Source organism: Anomaloglossus baeobatrachus, chromosome 12 (genome assembly GCF_048569485.1).
Source record: "Anomaloglossus baeobatrachus isolate aAnoBae1 chromosome 12, aAnoBae1.hap1, whole genome shotgun sequence".
Taxonomy (NCBI): domain Eukaryota; kingdom Metazoa; phylum Chordata; class Amphibia; order Anura; family Aromobatidae; genus Anomaloglossus; species Anomaloglossus baeobatrachus.
This window is the reverse complement of record NC_134364.1, coordinates 147,117,342-147,140,861: the sequence shown is the minus strand read 5'-3', so window position 1 is coordinate 147,140,861 and position 23,520 is coordinate 147,117,342. Positions and strand designations below refer to the sequence as shown.

General features: G+C 48.7%; 1 protein-coding gene across 3 annotated transcripts in view; it reads left to right on the top strand.

Annotated features, from left to right (window-relative positions):
• ASPDH (aspartate dehydrogenase domain containing) overlaps positions 1-23,520 on the top strand; it is a 558,112-nt gene that overhangs the window by 246,591 nt on the left and 288,001 nt on the right. The gene's annotated exons all lie outside the window — the stretch shown is intronic.

Below are 23,520 nucleotides of genomic sequence, written 5' to 3'. Positions count from 1 at the left end.
TTTCCAGCGCTCGCTCAACTTGTGTCTCGGGTGTTTCTCTGCAACTAGTACTCTGTCTCCTGGTAAGAACGGGGTTTCACACACAGGTTTCCGCTGCGGGTGTGTCTTTTCTTGCAACCGCTTGGTGACAATTCGATGGATAGTCTCCAGCCGTCGACGGTGACAATCAACCCAGGAACCTACGCTCTGACCTTCACTGATCTCGGGGGGAGCTAGGTTCAGCTCTTCAATGCCTCTTCCGGCTCTTCCAAACAGTAGCACGTATGGGGTGTACCCAGTGGTGGAGTGGACACGATTATTGTACGCCCACACGAGTTCTGCGAGATAGCCGGGCCAGTGATTCTTACGATCATCCTCCAACGTGCGTAGCATTTGTAGGAGGGTCCGGTTAAATCTCTCGCAGGCTCCGTTGCCCTGCGGATGATAAGGCGTAGTCCTTGACTTCTGCATTCCGTAAATCCTTTGCAGCTCTCTCATGAAACTGCCCTGAAAGCAAGCTCCTTGGTCAGAATGTATTCTTTTGGGGCAGCCGTACACCCGGATAAAGTCATCACTGATGGCTCGAGCAGCTGATTCAGCCGTCTGATCTCTGGTGGGCGTCACCACCGCAAATTTGGAGAAGTGATCTGTCATCACAAGGCAGAACTGATAGCCCCGGTGGGAGTGGCCAATCTTGAGATAATCGATCATGAGTACTTCCAACGGCTCTTTGGTTACAATAGTCTGTACTGGTGCTTGCTGTGGAGGAGCCTTACTTAACTCACAGGAACGGCACAGTTTACAGGCCTTCTCTACTGCCCGAAGCATCTGAGGACAGTATACTATTCTTTGCAACCACTGGTAAGTCTTGTCCGGTCCGAAATGGGCTCCCTTCTCATGCGCCTCTCGGGCCAATGGTACTGCCATCTTCTGGGGTATCACTACTTGCCACCGTACTTCCAACTCTGTAGCTAGGTGCACTTTCCGATACAGCATCCCTTCTTGCACCGACAGCTTATCCCACTGGCTGAGAATCTGGAGGGCCACGTGCGACAGCGTGGCCCGTATTTCCTTTCTAGGCTTGCGCTGCTGGATCACCCACTCTTTCACTTGAAGCAGTTCTGGGTCAGATGACTGGATTTTCACCCATTCCTCTCTGGTTTGGCCAAGCAGGCGTGATGTCGTGCCCGACGTAATTTCCAGCATACGAGCCTCTACCACTTGAGCGGTGAATTTACTAAAGTCCGGAATTTCGTCTTCCTCCAACTGTTCATCTCTCTCCCCCACTGGGGCTTCGGTGGTAACACGAGAAAGGGCATCCGCATTCTGATTTTCATGCTTAGAGCGGTACTGCACATGATAATTGTATCTGGACAGTCGTGCCAGCCACCTCTGTTCCATTGCTCCCAGTTTGGCGGTGGAGATGTGAGCCAGGGGGTTATTATCCGTATAGACTTCAATTTGAGCTCCCGTGAGATATTCCGAGAACCTTTCGGTTATTGCCCATACTAGTGCCAGTAATTCCAACCGAAAGGAACTGTAATTCTCGGGGTTGCGCTCGGCTTCTCGCAACGTCCGACTTCCATATGCAATCACCCGTTCAGTACCATTCTGTACCTGGGCCAGTACTGCACCCAGGCCGTAGAGGCTCGCGTCTGTATACAACCGAAAGGGGAGGTTATAGTCTGCATAGGCAAGCACAGGGGCGCTAACCAAGGCCTCTTTCAATCGGTGTAAGGCTTCTGCTTGTCTTGGTCCCCAGCAAATTTTCTGTGCTTTTGGTCCTTTCGCAGTGCCTCGGAGCAATTCGTGCAAAGGTTCTGCCTCCTTCGCGAAATCTTTGATAAAGCGACGGTAATATCCGGCTAGCCCCAGGAAAGCTCGAACCTCCCGCACTGTGCTGGGTGTGGGCCATTCTAGCACTGCTCTCACTTTCCCATCGGAGGGCTGTACGCCGGCTTCCGACACCTTGTGTCCGAGATATTCAATCTCTTCCTGAAAGATCCGACATTTTTTTGGTTTTAGTTTAAGCCCATGGGCCCGTAACCGCTGAAACACTTGGCCCAGGTTTTCTAGATGTTTCTCAAAGGTTGCAGAATACACTACTATGTCGTCCAGGTAAATCAATGTGGCCTCGAAGTTCATGTCTCCAAGGCAACTTTCCATGAGGCGCTGAAAAGTTCCTGGGGCATTATTTAGTCCAAACGGCATGCGATTGAACTCGAAGAGTCCCATGGGTACAATAAATGCGGTCTTGGCCTTGTCTTTCTCTGCCACAGGGACCTGCCAATATCCGCTGGCCAGATCGAGGGAGGAGAAGTAACGTGCCTTTCCCAACGCCGACAGGGACTCCTCTATCCGGGGCAGAGGGTAGGAATCACGAACCGTGCATCCATTAAGCTTGCGGTAGTCAACACAGAAGCGGGTAGACCCATCCTTTTTCTTGACCAGCACTATTGGGGCAGCCCATGGACTCTGACTTTCTCTTACCACCCCGCTCTTCAGCATCTGCGCCAAAAGCTCTTTTACCTCTTGGTAGTACTTTGGGGGTATTTGCCTGTACCTTTCCCTGATCGGTGGGGCATCTCCTGTGGGTATTTCGTGCTGAATCTTGTCAGTACAGCCAAAATCTTCTGCGTGACGGGAGAACGTGGCTTGATTCTCCCAAATAAAGTCCTCTATGGCTTGGGCTTGCTCCGAATCGAAGGGGCTCAGGTCCACTCCCATCTGCCCTAAGATGACGCGACTGTTCCATTGATCAGTGGGTTTCTCTTTTCTTTCCATAGAAAGAGCCCAAGTCCAGGCTTCCCCTGCCATGGGCTGCAATTCAATCGATTCTGCAGCCGCCACCTCTTCGGGCGCCAGGTAGACATGGGCCAGAACAACTCCCGAGGTCAAGGTGTAGGCCTGTTCACCGGTGTTCACGCAACGGAAAGGGACCCTTCCATTTCTTACTGTTGCTAAAGTGCGAGCCACCAACGGTTCGTCTCCGTTCTCTTCACCACGGTAAGGCTCCACCAACACCTCTATCCCCTCGAGTGTACGGTGGGCCCCGACTGGCAAGGTGAGGACTGTCTCACGATTTGGAGGTAGAGTAATTGTTGTCTGTCTTGGGACTCGAACCCTCCCCACCGGGTAGCGGCTCCCACCATTCTTCCACAGTCCTCGGGCACGGATAAGGTGTTGGAAGACCTTTTGGGCAGGCCTGTTAGCAACTGTCGTCTTCCAGTAATCACAGCCCCCCTTGTTGAAGAGCAACTGGTCTAATTCTTTCAGGACGTTCATACCCACGATAGCTGGCACCTCTCTGTCGTACCGGCCCTCCGTTAACACAATCCCTTTTTTGCCTAAGTTCTGGCCACAGGCACGTATATTCATCCACACGACCCCTACAACCGGAATGGGAAGATTGTTTGCAGCCCTCAGTTTGATATGTGCCCCTTTGTCAATGGATACAGTTTGTCCAAAATGTTGGTAGAAGAACTGTTCTGGCATGGTGGTCACTTGGGACCCAGTATCCATCAGGCATTTTACTTCTTTCCCTTCAAATTCGGCCGTGATCGTCGGCGTGCAGGCTGCTATATCTTCAGGGCGTTGGTTTTCTCTAAGCTCAGTTGGTCTCCCCGCCATGTGCCCATCCATGGAGGGAGGCACTAGTTTAACGGCGGTCTTTCTTGAGAAGTCTTCCTCTCCGGACAGTGTCGAAATAAATGGTTCCGATTTCCACAGTTCCAACACCGGTAGTCTTCAGCGGGTCTCGGTCGTCTCTGCTCGATCTGTCCCCTCTCTTCTTGATAGGTATGCGTGCGGGTATTTGGCCGCGGTGCTGTCGTTCTTACTTCTGACGCCGGGGCTTGCATATTCTTCAGCAACTCTTGTAGAGCAGTAACAGTCTCTTGTAACTGATCCACTTTAGCCTCAAGTTGGCTCGGTTCTCGGTTTTTCTCACCCGGGACTACCTTATGCATACAAACTTCACCCAAGGCGTTCTGCGGGTCGCAATTTTCAGTTTGTGTGCGGGAGACTGCTTCTTCCAATATTTCCTGGAAAGTTCGTTTTTTTTCTACCCTGAGCCGTTCACGGAGGGCACCTTTGATCTTGGGGTTATGTAATCCGCGGAGGAATTGATCTTGCAGGGTACGGTCAGCATAACCGGGGGTTTGTGCTAGCTCTGGCTCTGCTGTAAGCATTTGTCTCATTATTCTCTGGAGTGCATTTGCATACTGTGGCAGACCTTCTTCTTCACCCTGCAGCCTGTAGAACAGTTGCGCCTGTAAATCTCCTGCTTCTGGTTTCCCGCCATACACTCTCTCAAGAATCTCCACCACCTGCTCTAACGTCTTTCGTTCACTCTCAGGGCGCAATAAAATAGTCTCTTGAGCATGGCCTTCAAGGGCAATCAACAATATCTCCCCTTGATTTTCTGCAGTCACTCCTGCTACTCTCAACATGCCCCTCACTCTCTGCGCCCAGTCATGGAGAGGTACATTGCTGCCAGTAAATTTTGGTATATGGGTCAGCATAGCCCCCAGGGACAGCTGCCTTGCTGGTATTCCCCCATCAGGTTGTATTAGAACACCTCCATCAGCGACACCCCCCTGTCCGTCCATTGTTCCGTACCAGCCTGCGTATCCTGCCGACTACGCCAAATGTAATACTGTAGGTAACGGGATACGCAAGGACTGCACGGAACCACGGGGGTTAATCAATGCAAATTTAATAATGTATTGCACAACACAGGAGGAGGAATAGTGCGGGAAAGGAGGGGGAAGAAAAGCGGGAATGTGCACAGCAGTAGATATAATGCAATATACATACAACCACTTTGAATAACTTGTCAAGGGTGGGAAGCCTCAGATTGTACTCCCAAAAGCAAAACACAGAAATCCTTATTAAACAAAAAAAACGCAGAGTCCTTGTTATCTTACTCGTATAACACAGTGCAGTCTTTTCCTATCTGTCCCTAACTAAAGTAGTGTGCACACTTAACTGCAGGTTTCAGCGTGGGGTACCTCGTCACCGTTGGGGCCCGTATTCCGCTGGCAGACACCTCTAAAGTTCAGTCTTTGTCCCGGGTCTGTAACTTGCACGTGCTGCCTGGCTCCTCGCTCCACATCCAGCCTCTTTGGATCTGTAATTTTGTAATTTGCACGTGCTGCCTGGCTCCTTGCTCCACATCCAGCCTCTTTGGATCTGTGTCTTGGGGGAGACACCACGCAACACTCTGAGGTACTTGGACCTCGGAAAAACAGGGCAGACTGAGGCCTTCTATCTTACAGCCCACTCCAGCACACTCCTCTCTGCCAAAAAACACAGCCACATGTAGACTCCTCCTCCTCCTGTACCAGACTCAATCTAGTCACTTGAGCAGCAGGTGGCAGCATAACACAAGGAAGTCCACCAAACAGTCTTTTAACATATATATATATATATATACATATAAATGTTAACAGGTCTTACAATGGTTACTAGGGTTTGTCCCCCCCCCCTTCCACGAGATATATATATATACTTTACAGACTCCCATATAGGGGTTACCTGCTTCTGGTATTTTTGTGTTTGTGTGTCCTTGGAATTTTAACCAAATATTATTAATAGGGGTGACCAAACTTTTTCATATGACTGTATAGTCCAAACGTGACAATGTGTCCTCGTGGAAGAATGGCAGGTGAACTCCTTTGTATTAGGATGACGTAGTCTCAAGAGGTCAACCCACCCCCCTCAATGCACTGTCGTAGATCAGTCAGAGTCGAAGTCGCAGGTTGCCCACCCATCCAGACTAAGCCTATCTAATTCCTCGTCAACCATGAGGTTAAAGTCCCCCATACAGAGGACATACGCGTATGGGTAATTGAGGGCAAAGCTCAGAGACTGTTTGAGAACCGAAGTGCGAGCAGGTGGGAGATTGTACATACATAGTAGGACATAGCCCCTGAGTCTATAGATGCAATACAAACACGAATCTCCCCTCTGGGTCTCTCCTAACCACCTTGGCCTCCCACCGGACAGATCTATGAACCAGGAGGGAAACACCCCTAGAGTAGCTGGTGTGAAACGTGTACCACCCATTGCACCCACGGTTTGTTCACCAACCTATCCATGTCCCTTGTAAGATGAGTTTCGACTAACACCACCAGCTGAGCCCCACAGCATTTGATTTTTAAAAAATCTTGATCCGTTTTTTTGGGTGACTTAAGGCCACAGACATTCCAAGTTGTAAATTCTAATTCTAAACTCATGTTATGCGTCTTGCCTTGATATGGCCAGGATCACAGATACAAATATGCACACCCTGTAACTCGCGCATATTACTCCTCCCCCAGCATCTAGCCTGTTTTCCAGACTTCCCTCGGCCGTATCTTATCCTGCAATAAAGTATTGTTGGCATTCCAGCAGCATTATGTATATCCCTGTAAATAACCAGAGTTAGTAACCATATAACTATTAACCAAGAAACCCAGTAACAAGCTCCGGAACTTCTTCTCAGAGTCCTATTGAGCATCCCAATTACCAATGGGAATACCGTCACTGAACACAGTGTCCTGGTATAGGTGGTGTGGGAGTGCAAGATTCAGGGCTCCCACTCTGCCAACATCAGTCCCCAATACATTTCTTTAGCACAGGAGACATATGAAAGTGCCGAATGTCTTGGAGGAAGTCGACAGCGGAGATAGGGAGTAACAGGGAAAGGGAGGACAGGAACATCCGCCATTTAGGGCACCGTCTCAGCGTGTTTGCCGTCCTGGCGTCGGGTGGAGCTAAAGCTAGTCCTCTGCCTCCGAAGGTGTGGAGAAGAATAGTGAGGACCCTTCATGGACTATGCAGAGCCGTGCAGGGTACAGCATGTAGTAAGTGTGGCGCCCCTGACCTGGTCAGGCACCACTGAGTACTGCACCCATGCTGGGTCAGTACTTTCAGGTAATCCAAAGGCTGGAATAGGGTGTGTACGCACAAACATATAGCAACCAGGTCTCCCACACCTTGAGAGGGGACCCTTGTGCAGACCCAATAGGAGACTAGCCTTCAATTCTCAGCAAGGGGTGTAGTGGAGGGCCTGGAAACTAAGTTGCAGAGGCTTTAAGGAAAGTAGGAGGAGCGAGCCAGTCTGGGGGTGGAGTGCAGCAGTTGCTAAGGAAGAGACACACAGACACCCTAGAGAGACCCTGCAGGTGAAGTAGCCGTTAGCGGGGGAGAACAGTTGTCAGCAAGTCAGTCAGAAAGACACCTGAACAGAGGTGGTCGAGTACGGGGACTCCTGGTGACTAGGCACGCACAGGGAACAGGTCCCTAGAGTAGACGTCCATTTATTGATCTGCTAAACCTGCCGGTGAGGGGAACTACAAGAACCTCACCAACCATCTAGAGTCTGAGCCTCAGCAGCAACAGGGGGACCCATAAGGAGACAGAGCCTGAAGCCATCTCACATGGTCCATGCTGCCGGCAGACGGGCCAAAAAGGGAAGAAAAGGCAGTAGCGACTTCCCTGGATGAATCCCACGGTACTACAAGTCAGGGGTTATCCGAAACAATAAATGCTAGGAAGGCGAGTTAATGGTTACCCTTAGACCGGCCTAAAGGATACCTGATTCCACCTGGTTCATCTCAGCATCGCCCGGGTTACCTCACTGAAAACACCTGAAGCGTGAGTAAAAGCAGTTAAAGACAATTTGGACTCTGCCTGAGTTATTTTGGAACCTGTTGTTCCACAAACCCGAGCCCCTGGGGCCTGCCTCACTTACGGGAGGCCACAACATCCAGCTGCTGACCCAATCAGCCCCAGAAGCTCATTAAACCAGCAGCGTTGGTCATCCATAACCCTGACCACAAACCGTGAGTAGCGTCACGACTCCTACATATAACACCGACATACCTGTTGCCAGAAATACCCAAGATGTGGAGACCCTTCGGCGTCCCTCGAGGTGGAGTGATGTCTCTGGGACTGCTGCAGGTGGGCTGCACATAAGCAATGTTTCTATCCCTGAGTTTCTTTTTCATCTCCATAAAGTGGGCTCTTTGTTTCTGGAGGTCTACTGAGAAGTCTGGGAAGATTGAGAGAGTAGCGTTGTTGTACTTGACTGGGCCCCTCTGCTGGGCCAGATGAAGAGTTTTATCTCTATCCTTAAAATTGAGGAGTTGCGCCAAGAATGGCCGTGGTGCCACTCCCCCAAGAACTGTTCCAGATGCCCTCACATTTCTCAGGTAGTCCAATTATTCTGATGTTATTTCAGCGCATGCAATTTTCCAAGTCGTCAGCTTTCTGGTGCCACGAGTTCATAGAGCCGGCCACCTTTATCAGTTTAGTGGTCAATGGTGTCATTCTATCCTCCAGCTCAGACACCCTCGTCTCGACCTCTGCAGTGCGCGCCCTTCAGGTCTGCAAGTCCTGGCGCAAAAGGCCAACTCCTGAGTGTACCTCCTTAATCTTCCCTGTGAGAGAAGTTTTATATGTAGATATCGTCTGCAGTAATTGTTCATATACTTGTTTCATGGACAGCTTGTCTTGGCCTCCAGCATCCTCTACTGCTGGCACCTGGTCCCTGTGGTTCTCCGAGTTTTTGTGAGAAGTGGCCCTCATAGCCCTGGGGGTGTCCAGAAGGTCTCCCTTAGCGAAATCCTTAAGCTTATCAGCAGGTCCTGAGTGTTTGGGGTGGCTCATAATGTCTCACCAGGTATTTATACAATCAAGAAGATGTCCGTGCTTTCCTGCCCACCTCTTAGTAGTTGAGCGGTAATTATGAAGTTTGGTAGTGGCAATGACGGCTCCCAATCCGTGCCCCGTACCGGATATAACTGGCAGTGTGCAGCAGGTCTAGACTGTGGGGGAAGTGGGGGTTCTTTAAAGTGCAGATCCCTTGCGTAGCCTTAAAATCTGGAGAAGAAACCGCAGGTCCCATTTTCAGGGCACACACCCCAGATTTCCCAGCACATATATAGCTAATGTCCCTTCAACGCCGCTGGCCCTTATGTGACTGCCACGCGCTGACTGCCAGCAGCACGGCCTATTGAATTGATGCTCTCCAGCACTCACTGCGCTCCAGTTCTCTCATCCACCTGCTGCCTCCTGAAACACCACTGGTCTCTCCCATTGGACCGCTTCACTCCCCACTATCAGCTCGGTCTCCAGCCGCGTCCCGCGCACACTCTGCAGGACTGGCAGCATGCAAGAAAGATGGCCGCCGTGTCTCCTTCTCCAGGCACAGGAAGCTCCACAGCAGCAGCCAGGAGCCGCAGGAAAGCTCCGGTGGAGTCACTGACCTCCAGGCGATGCCCACCTCCTGAGAGGAATAACTTGTAGAGGAACAAGTGTGGAGCTCCGCATTACCTTCAGGTTGCCTCAGGGTCTTCAGGGACTTCACGTGTTGGGAATCTTCTGGCCACAGGTAAGTCAGGTTAACTTCTATGGGAATCGTGACGCCACTCTCGGTGTTGCGGTCAGGGGGTGACCGCCACTGCAGTTTAGGGAGCGTCTGTGGCTGATGGTAATGCAGTCTGGTGTTATGGCCTCCCGAGAGTGAGACTGGCCCCAGAGGCTCAGTGTAAGTGTGTAGAACCACAGGTCACAGAAGAACTCACACACAAGCAGCAATGTCTTATAGGGTTTTTACTCACTTTCAGGTGGTAGCTGTGAGTCAACCCGGGCGATGCTATGATGAACCAGGAGGAACCAGGTATCCCTTCGGCTGATGTAGGGGTGAGTGCTGACTCGCCCTCTTAGCCCTTCTTGTTTTGAGATGACTCCTACTTGTAGTATTGCGGGGATCACCCAGGGAAGTCGCTTCTGCCGTTCTCCCCTTTCTGGCCCGTTTGCGGGCAGCATGGACCAAGGTAAGAAGGCTCCAGGCTCTGTCTTCCTTATGGGCCCCCTCGTTGCTGCTGTAGCTGCGGACTCTGTGTGGTTGGTGAGGCGCATAAAGTGCCCTCACCAGCAGGTTTGGCAGGCCAACTGAATGGGCCCCTGCTCTGTGGACCTGTTTCCCCGTGCGGGCTTAGACTACCAGCGGTCCCCTTTTTCAGCCACCTCTTGCTACTGCCCTAGGTAGTTTTCAGGCAGCACCACAGGGTAGGCTTTCTCCCCCGCCAGCAGCCACTGACTGGTGCAGTATCTGGCAGGGCCCTGCTCCTCTACTCTGCCCTCGAGACGTGGCTCTACACCTCCTGCTCCTTCAGCTGCCTCTGCACACTCCCTGTCTCCAGTCCCACACCCACCATTAGCTGGGATGCGAGGTTCACGCCCCCTCCCTGGGACTGCCCAGGGGTCCCCTCTAAGCTGTGTGTGTTCCTGGTTACTAAGTGTCTGTGTGTTCACACCCTAGTCAGCCTTTGGGATTACCTGTTTTGTACTGACCCAGCAGGCGTGCAATACTCAGTGGTGCCTGACCAGGTCAGGGGCGCCACATCCCCCTTTAGTTACCAACAACACGTCCTCAAGCTGAAATGACAAAACATTTTGTAAGGCAGAAACATGTAAAAACATTTAAAGCATTATAAAAGCATCATAAAACATTCAAACCAGGTACCATTTTCACCACCCTCCACACACAAATCCATTACCCACCCAAAACCCCTCTGATCTTCTTTCTTGGTATGGTGGTTAATGGGTAAGCCTCCCTTGTGGAGCCGCGCCTTCGGCCACTTCTAGCAGGATGTAGAGGCGGCATTCTTGGTCAGTCCAGACAGGGTACACTCTTTGTGGTGGAGAGCCAGGCTCCATAAACAGGCATGCCCCCTTGTCGTAGGCGAGCCAGGGCCCATAAACAGGCGTGCTTTGGTGTTGGTACCTCTTAAGGTAACCTTTTTACACTGCGAGAGTTTGTGGCTATAGCCAGTTCATAGCCTATGGTCCTTATAATGCACAAAATCGGGTGCAAAAGCAGACTTAAATTCTCACATCAGTTCATGTGGGCACATAATCTTGAACTTTTTCTTTAACGTTGCAACTGGTCAACTGTAACTTTCTTACTTTTCTTTATTCCGATTTTCTCCTGTCACTGGCGCTTGACACTGCTCTTGCGCTGTTATCTGATGCTTCATCTGGATCTGTAGCTGTATCTCCATCTGTAGCTTTGTCTTCCTCTTTGTCTTTATCTTGCTCCTTATCTTGTTCTTTATCTGTATCTGTGTCTTTTTCTGTTAACCTTGGGGACTTGGTAGAAGCTGCTGAGCTGTAGCTGGAGCTCTTAGGGCATGGTATTACGTCTAGTGCATACCAGCCTCGTTCACCTTGGTGTCTGGTAAACTCCACCAGGTCTCCCATGTGTAGATCACGCCAGGGTCTCCTCTAGGCAGGTGGGACCGGACATCCCTTCGACTCACAAAAATGCCCTCTTCTATGCCGGGCGCCACTATAAAGCCGTAGCCAATCTTCAGGCTGAAGTCCTCCACTACTCCACGGTAGAGAGGACCTCTAACCTGGTGCTGGGCTTTTCTGAGCGACTGCTTTTCCTCCAGATCTCTGGCTGCCACTTCTCCCTTCTGTATATCTGGAGAATGCTGCACAGGGGGTGGTCTCACTCTTGTACGGCGCCGCACTTTATTGGCTGGACTCCGTGCTACTCGCACTTTTCAGGGTTCAGCTCTTCAGCTACAGGCCTCTCCTCCTCCCCCTTAGGGATGTTGGGCACTCCTCCGGTGACTCCGGCAGCAGCGCTGGGGATGGATGTTCGTCGGAGGGCCAGGGTGGTGGGCTCTTCCTAGCCATGGCAGTTGCTGGGACTACTCCATGTCCAGATGACCGCCTGGTGACTAGGTACTTGTCCACCAGGTTTTTGGGATAGTGGGCACTCAGCTCCTCTTTGAGCCTCAGGAACACTGGGTCTTCTCCCGGCGGGGATGCAGGACCTGGTTCCTTGGTCGGTGGCTGGGGCGCGATGGCTGTCTCTGCTGTGCAGGCTGGGGCAGATGGCGTTGCGGCCTGGTCTGGTCTGGCTGGACGGGATGCTGCTGCGGCCTAGTCTGGTCTGGCCGGATGGGGCGTCCCTGTTGTGGCCTGGTCTGGTCTGGCCGGACGGAACGGCACTGCGGCCTGGTCTGGTCTGGCCGGACGGGACACTTCTGCACCGGACATCGCAGCAGGAACTTCAGTCGGGATCGCAGTAGGGATCGTAGCGGGCATCGCAGGGGCCTCTTGTTGTAGTAACGCCGGCGGGGTCGGTGCACTCGAGTGAGTGGGGGCAATATGGGACTCACCCATAGGCATCAGCATCGGGGTCTGGGTGGTCGCCGCCTGGTGTGACATTTGACGTGTGGTCCACGTCCAGGACCGAACCGCTGTAGCCATCTCCCAGAGCTCGGTGCGTCCCTCCATTACTTGCTGCAGGATTCTGGCTTGCAGCCGGTCGCAGAACTGGGTAAGCTCCCAGTCCCACCAGGCAGCGGGGCCTGGTTCTGGGTCACCACGTGCGGATGCCATGCTTTCTGTGTCTCTGCTCATCAAGTCTTCTCTGCATCTGCTGACTTTCGTTTCTCCTTGCAGCTTAGTCACTTCCCGCCGTCTCGGGATAGATCCGCCCCCATCACACGCAAGGTCAGAACGCTGTAGGGGTTCTCGGGGTAGCCACACCTCTTTGTGGGCGGTTACTTCTTCTTGCGCGGGCTGCTGTTGTTTCTTGGCACGCTTTCTGTGGTGGCAACATGGCGGCGCTTCAAATTTTTCAAACGGACCGCCAAAGCACATGGTCACCTGTCTTAACAGGTCTAGTCCTTATCCTGTTCGTCACGCCAGAATGTGGAGCCCCGCATTACCTTCAGGTCACTGCAGGGTCTTCAGGGACTCCACATGTTGGGAATCTTCTGGCCACAGGTAAGTCAGGTTAACTTCTATGAGAATCGTGACGCCACTCTTGGTGTTGCGGTCAGGGGGTGACCGCCACTGCAGTTTAGGTAGCGTCTGGGGCTGATGGTAATGCAATCTGGTGTTATGGCCTCCCGAGAGTGTAGCTGGCCCCAGAGGCTCAGTGTAAGTGTGTAGAACCACAGGTCGCAGAAGAACTCACACACAAGCAGCAATGTCTTTCAGGGTTTTTACTCACTTTTAGGTTGTAGCTGTTGAATCAACCCGGGCGATGCTATGATGAACCAGGAGGAACCAGATATCCCTTCGGCTGATGTAGGGGTGACTGCTGACTCGCCTTCCTAGTCCTTGTTTTGAGGTGACTCCTACTTGTAGTATTGCGGGGATCACCCAAGGAAGTCACTTCTGCCGTTCTCCCCTTTCTGGCCTGTTTGCGGGCAGCGTGGACCACGGTAAGATGGCTCCAGGCTCTGTCTTCCTTATGGGCCCCCTCGTTGCTGCTGTAGCTGCGGACTCTGTGTGGTTGGTGAGGCGCATAAAGTGCCCTCACCAGCAGGTTTGGCAGGTCAACTGAATGGGCCTCTGCTCTGGGGACTTGTTTCCCCGTGCAGGCTTAGACTACCGGCGGTCCCTTTACTCTGCCACCTCTTGCTACTGCCCTAGGTGGTTTTCAGGCGGCACCATAGGGTAGCCTTTCTCTCCCGCCAGCAGCCACTGACTGGTGCAGTATCTGGCAGGTCCCTGCTCCTCTACTCTGCCCTCCAGATGCGGCTCTACACCTCCTGCTCCTTTGGCTGCCTCTGCACACTCCCTGTCTCCAGTCCCACACCCACCACTAGCTGGGCTGCGAGGGCCAAGCCCCCTCCCTGGGACTGCCCAGGGGTCCTCTCTAAGCTGTGTGTGTTCCTGGTTACTAAGTGTCTTTGTGTTCACACCCTAGTCAGCCTTTGGGATTACCTGTTTTGTACTGACCCAGCAGGGGTGCAGTACTCAGTGGTGCCTGACCAGGTCAGGGGCGCCACACATGGACCGACAGCCAAGTATAATACAGGATTATAATCCGGATTGCGGGAGCCCCTCTTACCTGAGACCGTTCTGCTCGACTACATAGCCATGCGCCATGGATTTAGTAATTTGAATTGGACACCCGTTGGCAATGAGAATGGCCACCCCCGCTCTTTTTATTGCATGGTACTGTATATGCCGCAGGGAATTTCCCTCTTGCAAATTGAAATGAGCCAATGTCGTTGTGATACATCTCCTGTATAAAAACTACGTCTGCCTTTGAGGATTTTAACTCCTGTAGCGCTAGCCTCCGTTTAACATTGGAGTTTAACCCTTTAACGTTTATGGATATTATACGAATTATGGTTGGGATTTAAAGCGGTCAGATTAGAATGATACCCAAAGATCCGGGTCTTACCCAGTTTCAGCAGCTGCAGCGCCCTCGGCCCCGCAAAGTGGAATTCAGCCCGACTGTTCCGTAGAATCTTAAATACAGTCATATGAAAAAGTTTGGGCACCCCTATTAATGTTAACCTTTTTTCTTTATAACAATTTGGGTTTTTGCAACTGCTATTTCAGTTTCATATATCTAATAACTGATGGACTGAGTAATATTTCTGGATTGAAATGAGGTTTATTGTACTAACAGAAAATGTGCAATCTGCATTTAAACAAAATTTGACCGGTGCAAAAGTATGGGCACCTCAACATAAAAGTGACATTAATATTTTGTAGATCCTCCTTTTGCAAAAATCACAGCCTCTAGTCGCTTCCTGTAGCTTTTAATGAGTTCCCGGATCCTGGATGAAGGTATATTTGACCATTCCTATTTACAAAACAATTCCAGTTCAGTTAAGTTTGATGGTCGCCGAGCATGGACAAACGCTTCAAATCATCCCACAGATTTTTAATGATATTCAGGTCTGAGGACTGGGATGGCCATTCCAGAACATTGTAATTGTTCCTCTGCATGAATGCCTGAGTAGATTTGGAGCGGTGTTTTGGATAATTGTCTTGCTGAAATATCCATCCCCTGCGTAACTTCAACTTCGTCACTGATTCTTGCACATTATTATCAAGAATCTGCTGATACTGAGTTGAATCCATGCAACCCTCAACTTTAACAAGATTCCCGATGCCGGCATTGGCCACACAGCCCCAAAGCATGATGGAACTGCCACCAAATTTTACTGTGGGTAGCAAGTGCTTTTCTTGGAATGCCGTGTTTTTTTGCCTCCATGCATAACGCCTTTTTGTATGACCAAACAACTCAATCTTTGTTTCATCAGTCCACAGGACCTTCTTTCAAAATGTAACTGGCTTGTCCAAATGTGCTTTTGCATACCTCAGGCGACTCTGTTTGTGGCGTGCTTGCAGAAACGGTTTCATTCGCATCACTCTCCCATACAGCTTCTCCTTGTGCAACGTGCGCTGTATTGTTGACCGATGCACATTGACACCCTCTGCAGCAAGATGAAGCTGCAGGTCTTTGGAGGTGGTCTGTGGATTGTCCTTGACTGTTCTCACCATTCTTCTTCTCTGCCTTTCTGATTTTTTTCTTGGCCTGCCACTTCTGGCCTTAACAAGAACTGTACCTGTGTTCTTCCATTTCCTTACTATGTTCCTCACAGTGGAAACTGACAGTTTAAATCTCTGAGACAACTTTTTGTATCCTTCCCCTGAGCAACTATGTTGAATAATCTTTGTTTTCAGATCATTTGAGAGTTGTTTTGAGGAGCCCATGATGCCACTCTTCATAGGAGAGTCAAATAGGAGAACAACTTGCAAGTAGCCACCTTAAATACCTTTTCTCATGATTGGATACACCTGCCTATGAAGTTCAAAGCTCAATGAGGTTATAAAACCAATTTAATGCTTTAGTAAGTCAGTAAAAAGTAGTTAGGAGTGTTCAAATCAAGAAATTGATAAGGGTGCCCATACTTTTGCACCGGTCAAATTTTCTTTAAATGCGGATTGCACGTTTTCTGTTAGTACAATAAACCTTATTTAAATCCAGAAATATTACTCTATATATTACTATATATAATATTACTATATAAAATTACTCTATAATAATATAGAGTCACCGCGAGCTCAAGGAGAACCGTGTTTTGGCCGTTACAGCCGGAAGGAAGACTTCTGAAATTTTAGCCTGTCTTCTTCATTGTGAGCGTGAGTGAGCAAAGTGTGAGCAAAAGTAAGTGTGAGTAGAATTGTTTGTATTTAGTTGTTTAATTACTTAACATTTGTTTAGTGCTATCCCCATTAGAAAATGTGCTCCGCTATTGCTAATGCGATCCAGTGTACATCTTGTCTCATGTATGCATTCCTTGAAAAGCCGTTCGAGGGTGCATACTGTTGTTCGAGATGTGCGCAAGTTGCACATTTGGAAGCCCACATTCTGGATCTAAATGAGCAGCTGGCAACTCTGAGATGCATTAGCAATATGGAAAGGAGTTTGCTGCTCACTGAGCAGCAGCTTGCTGGGTCAGATGTGGGGGAGAATCGTAGTAGGGAGCGGCAGGACGGTGAGGTAGGTAGCTGGGTGACAGTTAGAAAGGGGGGTAAAGGGAAAAGTGCTAGGAAGGCTAGTCCTGAACTGACACACCCCAATAGGTTTGCAAACTTGGCAGATGAGGGGGATGTCATTACAGGGGTAGCATTGCTGCAGGAAGGCATGACCTCTGAACGCCAGAGAAGTGTCTGCTCCAGTAAGGGGGGGAATAGGAGTGCAGGGCAGGCAAGACAGGTACTGGTAGTAGGGGACTCAATTATTAGGGGGACAGATAGGGCAATCTGTCACAAAGACAGGGATCGCCGAACAGTGTGTTGTCTTCCTGGCGCTCGAGTTCGGCACATCGCTGATCGGGTTGACAGATTACTGGGAGGGGCTGGGGAGGACCCAGCGGTCAGTGTACACATTGGCACAAATGACAAAGTTAGAGGTAGGTGGAAGGTCCTTAAAGATGATTTCAGGGAATTAGGTTGTAAGCTTAAAGCATGGACCTCAAAGGTGGTATTTTCGGAAATACTACCTGTGCCACGAGCCAGGTTTTGGGTTCCTGGAGAATTGGGCCGACTTTTCAGTTGGCTACAGATTCTATGCTAGGGATGGGCTGCATCTTAATGGGGAGGGTGCAGCTCTGCTGGGGCAGAAAATGGCTAGAAGGTTGGAGGAGTGTTTAAACTAGGAATGGGGGGCGAGGGTATTCACTTTATAGAAGGGGAATGTAGTGCAGATAGTAACCAGGGCACAAGTAATGAAATTGGGGGTGGTACGGGGGGAAGGGTTAGGACAGTTAATACAGTAAGCAGGAATACAGGTACAGAGTCATACGTAACGTGCATGTACACTAATGCCCGAAGCCTCACAAATAAGGTGGAGGAATTAGAATTAATATTGTTGGAAGAAAATTATGATATAGTGGGGATATCAGAGACATGGCTGGATGAGAGGTATGACTGGGCTGTTAATTTACAGGGTTATAGCCTATTCAGGAATGACCGTACAAATAAGCGAGGGGGAGGTGTGTGTCTATATGTAAAATCATCCTTAAAACCCATCCTGCGTGACAACATATGTGAGGGTACTGAGAATGTAGAGTCCCTATGGGTGGAGATAAGGGGGGGGGAATGAATAATAAAATACTGATAGGGGTGTGTTATAAGACGCCGAATATTATGGAAGAGGTAGAGAATCTCCTCATAAAGCAAATTGATAAAGCAGCGAGTCTCGGAGAGGTAATTATTATGGGGGACTTTAACTATCTTGATATAAATTGGGGAACAGAAACTTGCAGTTCCAGCAAAGGAAATAGATTTTTGATAACAATGAAAGATAATTACCTTTCACAAATGGTACAGGACCCCACAAGAGGGGGAGCACTACTAGACCTTGTACTAACCAATAGGCCAGACCGCATATCAAATATACAAGTTGGGCGTTACTTGGGGAATAGTGATCACAAAATAATAAGTTTTCATGTATTCTTTAGTAAGATGTCTAGTAGAGGGGCTACAAGGACACTAAACTTCAGGAAAGCAAATTTTAAATGGTTGAGAGATGATCTTAGTGCAATAAACTGGGATGATGTACTAAGTAATAAAAGTACACAAAGCAAATGGGAGACTTTTATGAGCATCCTGAATAGGGCTTGTGCAGAAAATATACCCTATGGGAACAAACATGCTAGAAATAGGAGGAAACCCCTATGGCTAAATAGAGCTGTAAGGGAAGCAATAAAAGAAAAACAGAAAGCCTTAAAAGAATTAAAGAGGGTAGGTAGTGATGAGGCATTATATAATTATAGAAAATTAAATAAAATATGTAAAAAGCAAATTAAGTTAGCTAAGTTTGAGACAGAGAGACTCATTGCGAGAGAAAGTAAAAATAATCCTAAAATATTCTTTAACTACATAAACAGTAAAAAACTGAAAAGCGATAGTGTTGGCCCCCTTAAAAATAGTCTTGGTGAAATGGTGGAAGGGGATGAGGGTAAAGCCAACCTGCTGAATGACTTTTTTTCTACGTTTATTATACAAGAAAATGCCATGGCAGATGACATGACCAGTGATACCATAAATTCACCCTTGAATATTACCTGCTTAACCCAGCAGGAAGTACGCCGCCGCCTCGAAATCACTAAGGTTGACAAATCTCCATGCCCGGATGGCATACACCCCAGAGTACTACAGGAATTGAGTTCTGTGATAGATAGACCATTATTTTTAATCTTCTCAGATTCCTTAATAACATGGTCGGTACCGCAAGACTGGCGCATAGCAAATGTGGTGCCAATATTCAAAAAGGGGACAAAAACTGAGCCGGGAAATTATAGGCCGGTAAGTTTAACCTCTACGGTTGGTAAAATCCTTGAGGGTTTCTTGAGAGATGCTATACTGGAGTATCTCAATAAAAATAACCTTATGACAGAGTATCAACATGGGTTTATGAGGGATCGATCCTGTCAAACTAATTTGATCAGCTTCTATGAAGAGGTAAGTTCAAGCCTGGACCAGGGAAATGCAGTGGATGTTGTGTATATGGACTTTTCAAAAGCTTTTGATACGGTGCCACACAAAAGGTTGGTACATAAAATGAGAATAATGGGGATAGGGGAAAATATGTGTAACTGGGTTAAAAACTGGCTTAGTGATAGGAAACAAAGGGTGGTTATTAATGGTACGTACTCGGACTGGGTCTCAGTTCATAGTGGGGTACCACAGGGGTCAGTATTGGGCCCGCTTCTTTTCAACATATTTATAAATGACCTTGTTGGGGGCATGCGGAGTAGAATTTCAATATTTGCAGATGATACTAAACTCTGCAGGGTAATCAATACAGAGGAGGATAATTTTATATTACAGGGAGATTTATGTAAATTGGAGGATTGGGCTGAGAAGTGGCAATTGAAGTTTAATGTAGATAAATGTAAGGTCATGCACTTGGGTAGAGGAAATAACATTTATGATTATGTACTTAATTGTAGAACACTGGGTAAAACAGACACAGAAAAAGACTTGGGTGTATGGGTGGATGGTAAACTTCACTATAGTGGACAGTGTCAGGCAACTGCTGCCAGGGCTAATAAAATAATGGGATGTATTAAAAGAGGTATTTTTTCCTGAAAAAAATATAGTTCTACCTCTGTACAAGTCACTAGTGCGACCGCACTTAGAATACTGTGTACAATTCTGGTCACCGATATATAAGAAGGACATAGCTGAACTGGAGAGGGTGCAGAGAAGAGCCACCAAGATTATTAGAGGAATGGGTGGGCTGCAATACTAAGACAGGTTATTAAACTTGGGGTTATTTAGTTTGGAAAAACGAAGGCTTAGGGGGGATCTAATCACAATGTATAAATATATGAGGGGACAGTACAGAGACCTTTCCAAAGATCTTTACACCTAGGCCTGCGACTGGAACACGGGGGCATCCGCTACGTCTTGAGGAAAGAAGGTTTAATCATAATCACAGACGAGGATTCTTTACTGTACGAGCAGTGAGACTGTGGAACTCTCTGCCGCATGATGTTGTAATGAGTGATTCACTACTAACATTTAAGCAGAGCCTGGACGCCTTTCTTGAAAAATTTAATATTACCAGTTATGTATATTAGATTTTATGACAGGGTATTGATCCAGGGAACTAGTCTGATTGCCGGATGTGGAGTCAGGAAGGAAATTTTTTCCCCATTGGAACTTGTTTGCCACATTGGGTTTTTTTTGCCTTCCTCTGGATCAACATGTTAGGCTACGGGTTGAACTAGATGGACTTAGAGTCTCCCTTCAACCTTAAAAACTATGATACTATGATACTCAGTCCATCAGTTATTAGATATATGAAACTGAAATAGCTGTTGCAAAAACCCAAATTGTAATAAAGAAAAAAGGTTAACATTAATAGGGGTGCCCAAACTTTTTCATATGACTGTAAGTCAGTATTAGGGCTGATTGAATCTGCCAAAATCCGCACTGGCGGATCCCTGCCGGATTGAGCAAAAAAATCCGGAACCGCTCTGGATTCCAGTGCCCATACAAGTCTATGGGGACCAGAATCCGGAAATTAAAAACAGTGGTGGAAGGGATAGGGGGGCAGAAGCGCTCGTGGTATACTCACCTGTGGCTGTGTCATGTCAGCAAACTCCTTCCGGATCACGCTTTTGCCTTCTGGAGCTGACAATTCAATATTCATTGTTTTGCCCGCCCACCAGCACTTGTAATTGGTTGCAGTTAGACGCGCCCCCACCCTGAATGGCAGCATGTCAGCTGACTGCAACCAATCACAGGCGGCAGGGCGGCCGGTGGGCGGGGACAGCAGTACAAGTGTCTGCGGGTCAGTATGGTGAACGTGCATGTGTTTCACAAACACATGCACGTTCCTGTCAGAAGTGTGCGGCTGTGCCGGTGATGAGCTGTCAGACTTGTACAAGTCTGACATGACATCAACCATGCCTGTCTGTGCCGCGCTCTGAATATGAGTGTGCATGTACAGAGAAACACATGCATGCTTCTGTCAGAAGTGTGCGCGGCTGTGCTGGTGATGCGCTGTCAGACTCGTACAAGTCTGACATGACATCAGCTGGCAGAGCCTGCCACTCTCTGAACATGAGCGTGCATGTACCTAGAAACACATGCACGCTCCTGTCAGAAGTGTGCGCGGCTGTGATGGTGATGAGCTGTCAGATTCGTACAATTCTGACATTACATTAGCCGGCACAGCCTGCGCTCTCTGGACATGAGCGTGCATGTACAGAGAAACACATGCACGCTCATGTTTTTTTTTTAATTAGTATTTAAATAAATAATTAAAAAAAAAACAACGTGCGGTCCCCCTTAATTTTGATACCCAGCCATGAGATTGCCGGCTGGGGGCTGGTATTCCAACCCGCAGTCGCCCGGTATTGCCGCATGTATTAGATGTGACAATACTGGTGCAATACCAGCTCTTCCCGTTTGCCTGGAGCGGTGCCAATCAGGGTAATAAGGAGTTGAAAGCAGCGCACAGCTGTTACTAAGCCCTAGGTAGTGATGGCACAGGAGTCTATGAGATACCTGCATCAAGTAATCTGTAAATGACAGTAAATAAATACAGACACAGAGAAAAATCCTCTATTTGGAATAAAATACAAACGCACACCCTCCTTCACCACTTTATTAATCCCCAACACCCTGCAGCTCTGGCGTAATCCACACGAGGTCCCACGCCGCTTCAGCTCTGCTACATAGCCAGTGGCCACAGAGCACGACCGCTGGCTATGCAAACAATGACAGCTTCGATGAACTGCATGGCAGATACTGTCACAGGCTGGGGGCGCGGTCTGCCTGCAACCAATCACAGACGAGAGGATGGCCTGTGGGCAGGTAAAACACGGAAAGCTGTGTGTATAGATGCACAGTACAGGAAGTAAATGCGCGACCAGGAAGCAGTGTGCCGCCATGACACCGAGTCTCGGTAAGTATGAAACGTTGTTTTATCTGTTTTTCTTTATCTTTCAATTATTTTCGCCAGTGCTGGATCTGGATCCTGCACCCAGAATTCCGGACCCAGCAGCCGGAAATCTTTGAAACCGCGCGGATCCGGAGTTTTACAATTCTGATTCACTCAGCCCTAGTCAGTATACATCATGTCAATCAAACAAATATAGTGCAAATTATTAAAACATAAAAGAGAAAGTGGGGGATGACAAACAACAATTAGACTCAGTACACACAAATATGCCAACAATAGCATCACAAAATTGGTTTTTCCAAGCATCTTCAGAAAAAAAGGGAAAAAACATGCTCGAGCAGATATACAGTATGTAGCACAAAAATGAAAATAGAATTATCCATCTCTAGCGCTGGATCTGCTCTAGGAATTGGGAATATGTGGGTCAGCAATCCCAGGCGTAAAACAGAGCTCCTGAGGTGCACTAAAAAAGAAAACAGGAAAATTCACTCGGCAAACGAAAAAGAACTTGACTTTGGGATAGTGGAGGATCGTTGATCCTCCTTTAACCTTAAGCTAATAACTTGCCTACTAAAATTAATCACAGACACAAAATTGGATGAAAATGGCCACAGCAGCCTTTTATTTAAACATATTTAACATACAAACATTAATAGGGGTATGGTCTTCGAAGCCCATAAATCTGGTGATTAACCATTACCCAACCATTACCTTCCCCCTGCACCAACTTACTCCCAGCTCGGGAGCACCAATGTAGCGGGGAGGAGGAAGGGTTAAACTTCCACACATTGGACCCGACCAATCATAGCTGGCGTCCCCAAAATCACCAGACCAACCACCAAACCAGTAAAATTAAAGAGGTACACCTCTCCATGGACCCCCAATCCAATTTAAAAACCGACTTTGAGGACCCACCCCAACCGCCACAGCCACTATGACCAGGCAAAACCTACGAAAAAAAGGGAAGGGTGGGTGGGACAAGCTTTCAGGAAAAACTGCAGGCCCAAATGATCCCTCCCCCCCAGCTAACCTTATATATACCCCACAGTACTTTTTACTCCACCCTCTCCTCACTGATCACCTCCCTCCTTGCCCTAAGTCATGGCGGCCTCCACCCATCCCCCTGGAGTGGTGGTTCCGGCCATTACTTGACTTTGGGATAGTGGAGTACCGGTGATCCTCCTTTAACCTTTAGTTAATAACTTGCCTACTAAAATTAATCGCAGACACAAAATTGGATGAAAATGGCCACAGCAGCCTTTTATTTAAACACTAGAAGGTGGCCCGATTCTAACGCATCGGGTATTCTAGAATTTATTGTGTAGTTAATGTATGTTTTTTGTTATATATATCGATGTTGTTGTGTGTAGTTGCCAGTGTTTGTGTAGGGCACTGTAAATGTTCTGGGTGTTGTCTGGGTGTGGGGGTGTGTGAGAGCGGTGTTGTATGTGTGTTGCGTTGTTTGTGGAGTGCTGTGTGTCTGCAGCATTCTGTGTGTGTGGTGCTGTGTGTGTTGCGCGGTTTGTGTGGGTGTGGGTGTGGAGTGCGTGTGTGTGTTTTTGGGGAGGTTGTTTTGTGCAGTGTGTGTTGCGCGGTATGTGCGCATATTTATGTATGCCGCGGTGTTTGTGTGTTGGATGTTGTGTGTGTGCGGCGTTGTCTGTGTGTGGGTGTCTGTGTAGGGCGGTGTTTGTGGTTCACAGTGTGTGTGGTGTGTTGTGCGGTGCACGTGTGGCGCTGTGTGTGTGTTTTGGGGGGAGATGTGCACCCCCATCGTGCTCCATCCCCCATGC